The following is a 7,909-nucleotide window of genomic DNA, read 5'->3' as shown; positions in this document are numbered from 1 at the left end:
TATTTACATAAAACCTATGCTCATTTATATAACACAGAGTAATCATCCTTTATTGCTTGCAATGCTTTGAAATGATCCTTGAATTTTTGAATTATAATGCATCACCTTTCAATGTTCAGGTGGAAAGTCCTTTTTTTTTTTTTTTTTTTATTAATTTATTTTCCTCTGTCAAACCCTGAGCCAGTCACTTTCCCCAGGCAGCCTAGAGGAGTATATGGGAAGGAACACAGAGAGCAGACAAGACACGAGAGAAGGGACTATGTGAGATGGAGATGGCTTCTGTACGTGGTGAAGAGGATGAGGAAGGCCATCATCAGGCAGAAGAGCCCTGTGGCCTCTGAAAGGACAGAGCCCAGCATGGCATAGCAAAAGAGCTGCTGCTTCAATGAAGAGTTCCTGGCATAACCAATGATGAGGCTTCCAAAGACAATCCCAATCCCAGCCCCAGAGCCGGCCACCCCAACTGTGGCAGCCCAGCTCCAATGAACGTGGCTGCTGTGTCGATGTCTCTTGAAATGATGCTGGTTTGGAAGCTAGGGCTAGGAACAAGTGAGGTCAGGGGCTGAGGGACTGCAAAGCTACTGAGGCTTTCATCTGTTGGCGTCTTTGGTATATCCAGCACTCCTGCAGATAGAGGTTGGCTCAGCAGCTGGAAGGTGCTCCTCACCAAGGATGGGTAGAGACAAAGCTAGAGCACATGGACATTTTCAGGGGTGAGGGACCTCGGCAGGAGAGCTGCTCCCAGTGCCAGGAGCTAAGTCCTTTAAAGGTGACATCTCATTAGTCACTCTAGCTCAAATATTTAATTAAAACTTAAAAAAAAAAAAAAAACTTTGTCTTCTAGCACCAAAAACAAGGAAGGAAAGGGAAGAGAAAGAAGGAAACAAATTAATCATTTTCTATTTCTCACCCTGGGAAGCCTCTTTAAAGGTTTTTCTGAGAGAAAAAACTCAACCTAACAAATTTTCACTGAAAATGCTTACACTAAATCATGCAGCATTGCTAAATTTTGAATTTTCAGGATTAATTTAATAAATTTCATGGTATCAGAGTTCAGAAAAATTGAAAAAAAGCTATCTGGTATTGCAAGCAGGAAGAAAAATAATACAGTGAAGTAGGTGATTTAGAGATACATACAAAGGACTGGACATGCGTGTCCATGGAGACCACTCACTATTACTCAGTTTCATCAGCACCTATGAAAGGCTTAGTAATTTTCAAGAATCACAGGAAACTTTCTTCAGGGATCTTAGGTCACCAAACCAGTTCCCTGGTTAACCAGAACTGCAAAACATCACACCTCTTGAAGCCTGTAAGGTTTCCTCACTGGACAAAGAACAATAGTTTATTCTTGTCTTTGACCTTTCCAACCTTCTGGCATCAGCTGGGTGGATTCTAATGTTGGCAAAGCACTCTGTAAAATGTATTTCCTGTGTCTCCTGTCACTGTAATGTGACATCCAAGAAAAGAAATAAGGTTGTACACTCATTGCTCTTGAGAAAATATAAGCTACCAATATTTAAATGTATAAGCAGTAATAATATGAAAAAATTTCAAGTATAATGTTTTAATTTGCATCTTATTCAAATAAAGATATACTCTCTTCCTGCAAAGAAAAGAATGCATATTTCTGTCAGTTACTTTATCTGAATAAAGGTGATGATTCATAGTCTTCTAGTTTAGAAACAACCCATTTTTTGCCATTTAAAAAATTATTTAAGGAGAAAAAGAAAAAAAAAGCAGAAAAAGGGTACAAGTTATACAGAATTTCAGAAAAAATAAACAGTAGGAAATCACTAGTTAATAGATTGCATATTGTCATCTTAGAAATAGTTGTTCAAGTTACAAAATTAAAGCATATAAAGTGGGCATTCAAACAGTAAGACTGCAAACAATTATGTTCAATGATCCAACAAACCTCAGTAATATGGTTATCTATCTTATACACTTAAATATACATGCAGTTATATCCTTTAGAGCACTTTCTTTTCCTCTCTTTTGTACAATGACAATTACACATTTTGGGTTTTACTACTCCCACAGTTCTTATTACTTTTTTTTGAAGAGAGTAAAACCAAATGTGACATAACAGACCAGAGTCAGTCAAATCAAATCAGGATGGACATAATATATAATGTAAAAACATAATACAAGGTGATCAACAGTGGTTACCATAATGCCTCTTGCTATCTTAAAAAGAATTGCCTATATCATCAGTTATAATAAAATTGAACAAAACAGTAAAAAACAAAACCAATAAAACAAACATTGGAGACATTACAAGTCTTCAAAAGAAGATAATAGTCAACCAGAATGGGTGTCATAATGAATCTTACTGTCTTCGCAGGTGTTGCCTATACTTTCGAACTTGGTACTATCAAACAAAACAGAATAGAGGAAAATCAGTCAAAATAAGATGGTGAGAGCAATACAGGGTTTCAAATCAAGTTAATAGGAAATCAAACTGGGTTACTATAATATACCCTGCTATTTTTTATTTATTTTTCCCTTAATTAAAAGGATAAAAATTTAAAAAGTAAATCATAAAAAAAGGAGATTGAGATAAAAGAGGGCATAACAACAAAACAGCGCAGGTCAAAACATAACCATTTAAGCAAAATAGTGTTTCACCACAAGATAATACAAACTTGAATCTAAATTAAACTAAACTAAAAAGTTATTCACCATAAAAATATGTAAAATGATATAGGTTAATACATATAAATCTTATCATTTACAATATGCTTTGAAACTACCATGACTTCTAAACCTGAACATGAAGTAAAACTTTCCTATTAATAGCTTCTTTTACCTGATAACTATTGCTTATCTCCCTTCTTCTCAGCTGACATCTCAGCTGCTTGGTTTCTTTATCTGGTCAGTTGCCATAACATTTAGTAGTCCTATCTGCAGTCAACTCTGTAATCGCCATTAACTTTCCTTACTGTAGACAGAAGCAATAATAGTTTCCCAGAAAATATCTTCTGTTTCACACCTCATACCACTGTGCAGCAGTGACATTATTTTCCCATCAGTACCAGGTTCATTCATCCCAAGCTGTTCAGCAAACCCTTTCTTTGCTGCTTAGTTTGTTACCACAAACCATTCAGGAGGAAATCTCAACTTCTAGTTTCATAGAAATTTTGCTTTTTACCAGACTAGAAGAAATCTCCACTTAGAAACTAGCAAGCCCATGGTTGCTAGGAGAGGATCTGGGACACTAATATGAGCTATTCCCATTTGTTCTCTTGGTTTCAAGTCGTGTTTTTCACTATATTTCTAGCTGATTAGAATAAGAGGATAACACTAGAAATTTTGTAGGTATTAGTTTAACCCTTCACTCATAGTGAATTAATTTCTGATTCAGAAACAACGCTTATTTTCATGTTTTATTTGGTGGTGTTAATGAAGAAAAATAAAACTATTTTTGTTGAATAATTCAATATCATTCTCTCCTAATAAAGTTAGCCACATTTATGCTAGTTACAATTTATCAAATCATTACTATTGCTAGAAACAACTGTCTTTAACTAAAGTATAATAAATACAAAGCATTTATTGTCTCCTAAACTCTTTCCAATTTAGCATTATCTACCAATTTTTTATTTTTATTTTATAGGGTTATCTTAACTTTACTTTCTAGTACATACTTTATGTATTTAAAAATTATTTTAAAAATTTAGATTGTATTTCCAAGGTCTTTAATTTCACTGTTAATAGTGCACTTTCTGCAACTGAAAGAGCTGCAAAATTAAAAACGCACTAATTTTCTCATAAGTAACACATTGAGTACTTGTACAAAATATACATGATCATTGTTGTTTGAACATGTAAGATCTAATTCATAAACCAAGTCACTCATTTTATACACCTCTGAATAAAATTTTTTTTCTTTACTACATTATGGTTTTATTCTTTATGCCTTGACACACTTTCTAAAAGGACCAAGAGAGGGAGAGGGGAAGAGAGGGGCAGAAAAGGGGTCATAAAAAGAGTAAAGGTGTGTTACATACATGCACCAACTTCTTGTGATGAATGTAATCATCATATATTGCAAAGCTGGTCTAATAAATGAAAATTTGTAGAAAAAATAATTTTATGTTTTCATAATATAATCATAAAAAAACTAAAATGCCAGTATTCTGTTCTTTGAATTTATGTTATCAGGTTTCATCCCCTTCTACTTTTAGATTACAGCTTTCACTGAGATAAAATTTATATATTAAAATTAGTCGCTTAGAGTATACAGCTCAGTGGGTTTTCAATGTATTCACCACTAATTAATTTTAGAACATTTTTATTCCCCTCCAAAAGAAACCTGACAGCATTCAGCACCCATTCCTTCTTCCTTCACCTATTTCTATGTACTTCCTATTTCTATGATTGTTGCTTATTCTGAATATTTTATAAAAATCAAATTATCTATTTTGTAATCTTTTATATGATTTTATTTCCATGCAATTAAGTTTCATACCGAATAGAGCATCTGTCATTGCTTCATGTTTTTCTTAGGAACAAATAATATTGTATGAATATACTCTATCAACTCATCAATAGGTTGTTCCCTTATTTCAGTTGTTATAAATAATACTGTGATAAACATTCCCACATAAGTTTTTGTATTGACATATATTTTCACTTGTCTTGAGTAGATATCTAGGCATGGAATTGATATATAGTGTATCATTTGGAAAGGCCAGGCTAATTTTTTAAAATAGTTGCATCATTTTAAAATAACATGCAGTGTAATTGCTTCACATTCTTAGCCAATACTTGGCATTATCTGAGTATTTCTTTTGAACTATCATATTACATCTGAAGTAATAATTCCTCATGGTTTTGGTTTACATTTTCCTTGTGATTGATAATGCTAAACTTCATAAATATACATTTCCAATTGTTTATTTTATTTGCATGTCTATTCAAATCATTTTTATTAGGACATTTGTGTGTTTACTGTTGCATTGTAAGAGTTCGTTATATATTTTACATAATATTCTTTATCAGACACATTATTTTAAAATATTTTGTGTCATCTCTTGGGTAATCTTTTACTTTATCATTGTTTGTCTTTTAAAGTCAGGCTTGCATCTTGAAGATTAATTTGCTTCTCATTTACGTAGTTGTGTTTTTATAATTGTAAGAACCATTAAAGTCATAAAATTTACTGGGTTTCTTCTGAGAATTGTTATAGCTATAGCATTTAGGTATCATCCATTTGTAATTATTTTTCTGGATATAATATGAAGTAAGGCTTCAAATTTTATCCTCCATATGAATACCCAGTTATTCAGCTCCATTAGTTAAAAAATGTCTTAGTTGTTATCTACAAGTAGAACTTCTAAATACATATATTTAAGGTAACATAGTATATACTAACAAAATACAAATTTTATGCTAAGTAGCTAAAATTTGATGAATGATTTGTTGCGGGAAGATATACTGCCTGAGTTAGTATGAGAATTATTTTTCACTGATTGTTGGCAATGTAGCATTACTCCCGAATCCTTCTTCGCATCTTTTTTCCCTTGTAAAGTAGCTTCTGGCCTAGATTTGCCAATAAGAGGTATTCATGTGAGAAATGAAAAGCAAAAAACAAAAGCTGCTAAAAATGTCTTGTTGCCCTGGGGGCTGCAGGGGTACACCAGTGAGCTTCAGCAGCAGCGCAGTTCTGCAGAGCCTGGGGGAACTCAACCTCCCTGCCTGCCGTGAATGTACCTCATGAATGATGGCCTGCAAGCCGGGGCCTGAGTTACGATGACTTTCCCTGGTCTTTACTCTTCGGTGCCAACACGCCCAGAGATCGCCCAAGCTTTTAACTCCGTGTATTAAATTTCTCTGTTGCTCACTCACTCTCCCTCCTATTGAAAGTGGTTCCTGTTTTCCTTCTAACCGAAACTTGAGAAATACATTTCTCTTAGAATGCATGCCACACACATATTTTGAGTACTAGGAAATCAAAATTGTAAGTACACGTATAAGAAAATTTTCAAGTATTGGTTTATAGGAAGGTATTAAGCGACCAAAATTCTTTCCTTTCTCACACTCCCTTTTCCTTGCGTTACTACTGCTGTAGCTTCCCCTGAGATACCTACCAAGGAGGAAGATTAGTTCAGTCATGCTCTCTACTAAGGCTGTCAGTGCAACGTCTCATCACATGACGGCTTTACTTCAGTTCCAGAATGTTTCCTGCTGCTCTCACCACGTGTCTGCCCCTGGATAACATAGGAGAGATTCTGGCTGGGTGTGGGTGTACATGAAAGGAATAAGATCATAGTTTGGGGGGCTTTTTTTCCCTCTCAGGAAAATAACTTGCAGAGACTTATTTTATATTTATTTAGTTTTTCAGCTAGGTTGTTTTGGGGTGTGTGTGTGTGTGTGTGTGTGTGTGTGTGTGTGTGTGGCCTTGAATTCACAGAGCTCCTCCTGCCTTTGTCTGCTGGGTGTGGGATTACCAGCCTCTACCAGGACACCCAGTTACAGCCAGTTGTTTGAATTTCACTAGAAAACAATCAAAATGTACAGACAAACGGATTCATAAGGATGTTGATTAATCTACAAACAGACCTACTTTGTCTTGAGAACATACCATATGTCAGATACTTTTGAAACATTTTCATAACAACAGCAAATCAATTTTAATAGAATGTTTAAGGCGCTAAGGGGCTAAGAATCTTATATGCATTACCTTATTAAATCATTAAATAAATCCATGAGGTACAAACTACTATATTTTTATTTTAGTCACAGAAAAACAGACTTTGAAAAAATTAAATAATGTTTCTGTAGTCACAAGGTTGCTATGGAAAAGACCTGTGTCTCAAATCCTGATCTGTGTGCCTCTGAAGCCCGCATTTTTCATAAAGGTTGAACTGTGTCCTACATTTATAGACTAGAAATTTATAGGTCTCTTCTGTATTATTTCAATCCATCTTGACGGCCTCAGGGTATTTTCCCCCACAGGCAAATAATACAAAAGCACCTATTGCTTAAACTTTTCCAAAGCTTCCCTTTACCTATGCTATGCAATTTATACTCCAGCTTGGCTCAAAAGGCACTTTCTGATTTGATTCGTTTAAACCTATGAAGTCTTATTTCCTTCTACTTCCTCTAACCAGCATCATGTTTCGAAATGTTTTTCCCTCCACATGGAATGCTTATTTAACTAGCAAACTGTAATCATTCTTTTAAATGTTTGGTGGTTCTCAAAACATCACCATCTCTGAGGGTTCTATTGATTTGATTCTTTCAGGACCTGTACAGAACCTGATCTCCACTCATTGCTTCTTGAGTATTTGTATAAGCAAAGTATTGTGATGAAGACTAAATGGTACACTCCAGCTTCCAACTCTTAGTAAAGCTACTTTTACCTCTGTTTTTAACATGTCACTGTAAGAGTAAAATAGGATTTCTAGCACAGGTTGCATATAAAGACCAGACCATCTATGTAAAAAAACAACAACAAAAAAGTACTCAACATCTTAACACCTAGGAAATTCTCATGTCAGTTATTACATTTATGCATTTATTACTAAGTATCATCTAAATACATAAAATTGGCATATTACAATTTTTTGTGATAACCTTTCATACATTTAATAGTCTATGTTTTATATTATACTCTTTCAGATAGAATTTTTGCTTATGACTGAGAAGATTCTATAATATTCTAGGTATGGTCAGTTGACTAACATTTACTTCCTGCTGAGATTCATATTTAGATGGTCACCAAATCAAATTTTGAAAAGATTTTGGTCTCCCAAGTGAAAACAATTTGATGATGTATATATGGGTTTGTAATTAGATCAGTGTGATTGGGAAGAACTGAACTAGCTGAAGGTCTCTGGTGACAACATAGAAGAACCATCTTTTCAATTCTTTAGCTGGTAAAGAGGCAGAAACACTAACT

At 34.3% G+C, this 7,909-nt stretch overlaps 1 pseudogene; it reads right to left on the bottom strand.

The window, feature by feature from the left end:
- Positions 1-220: 220 nt before the first annotated feature.
- LOC100734185 (ATP synthase F(0) complex subunit C2, mitochondrial-like) lies at positions 221-825 on the bottom strand (annotated as a pseudogene).
- Between the last annotated feature and the right edge of the window lie 7,084 nt (positions 826-7,909).

The sequence above is a fragment of the Cavia porcellus genome, unplaced genomic scaffold, assembly GCF_034190915.1.
Source record: "Cavia porcellus strain 051 isolate PalLab524CR breed Dunkin Hartley unplaced genomic scaffold, mCavPor4.1 scaffold_8, whole genome shotgun sequence".
Classification (NCBI taxonomy): domain Eukaryota; kingdom Metazoa; phylum Chordata; class Mammalia; order Rodentia; family Caviidae; genus Cavia; species Cavia porcellus.
The sequence above is the reverse complement of the archived record's forward strand: the minus strand, read 5'-3'. Positions and strand labels throughout refer to the sequence as shown.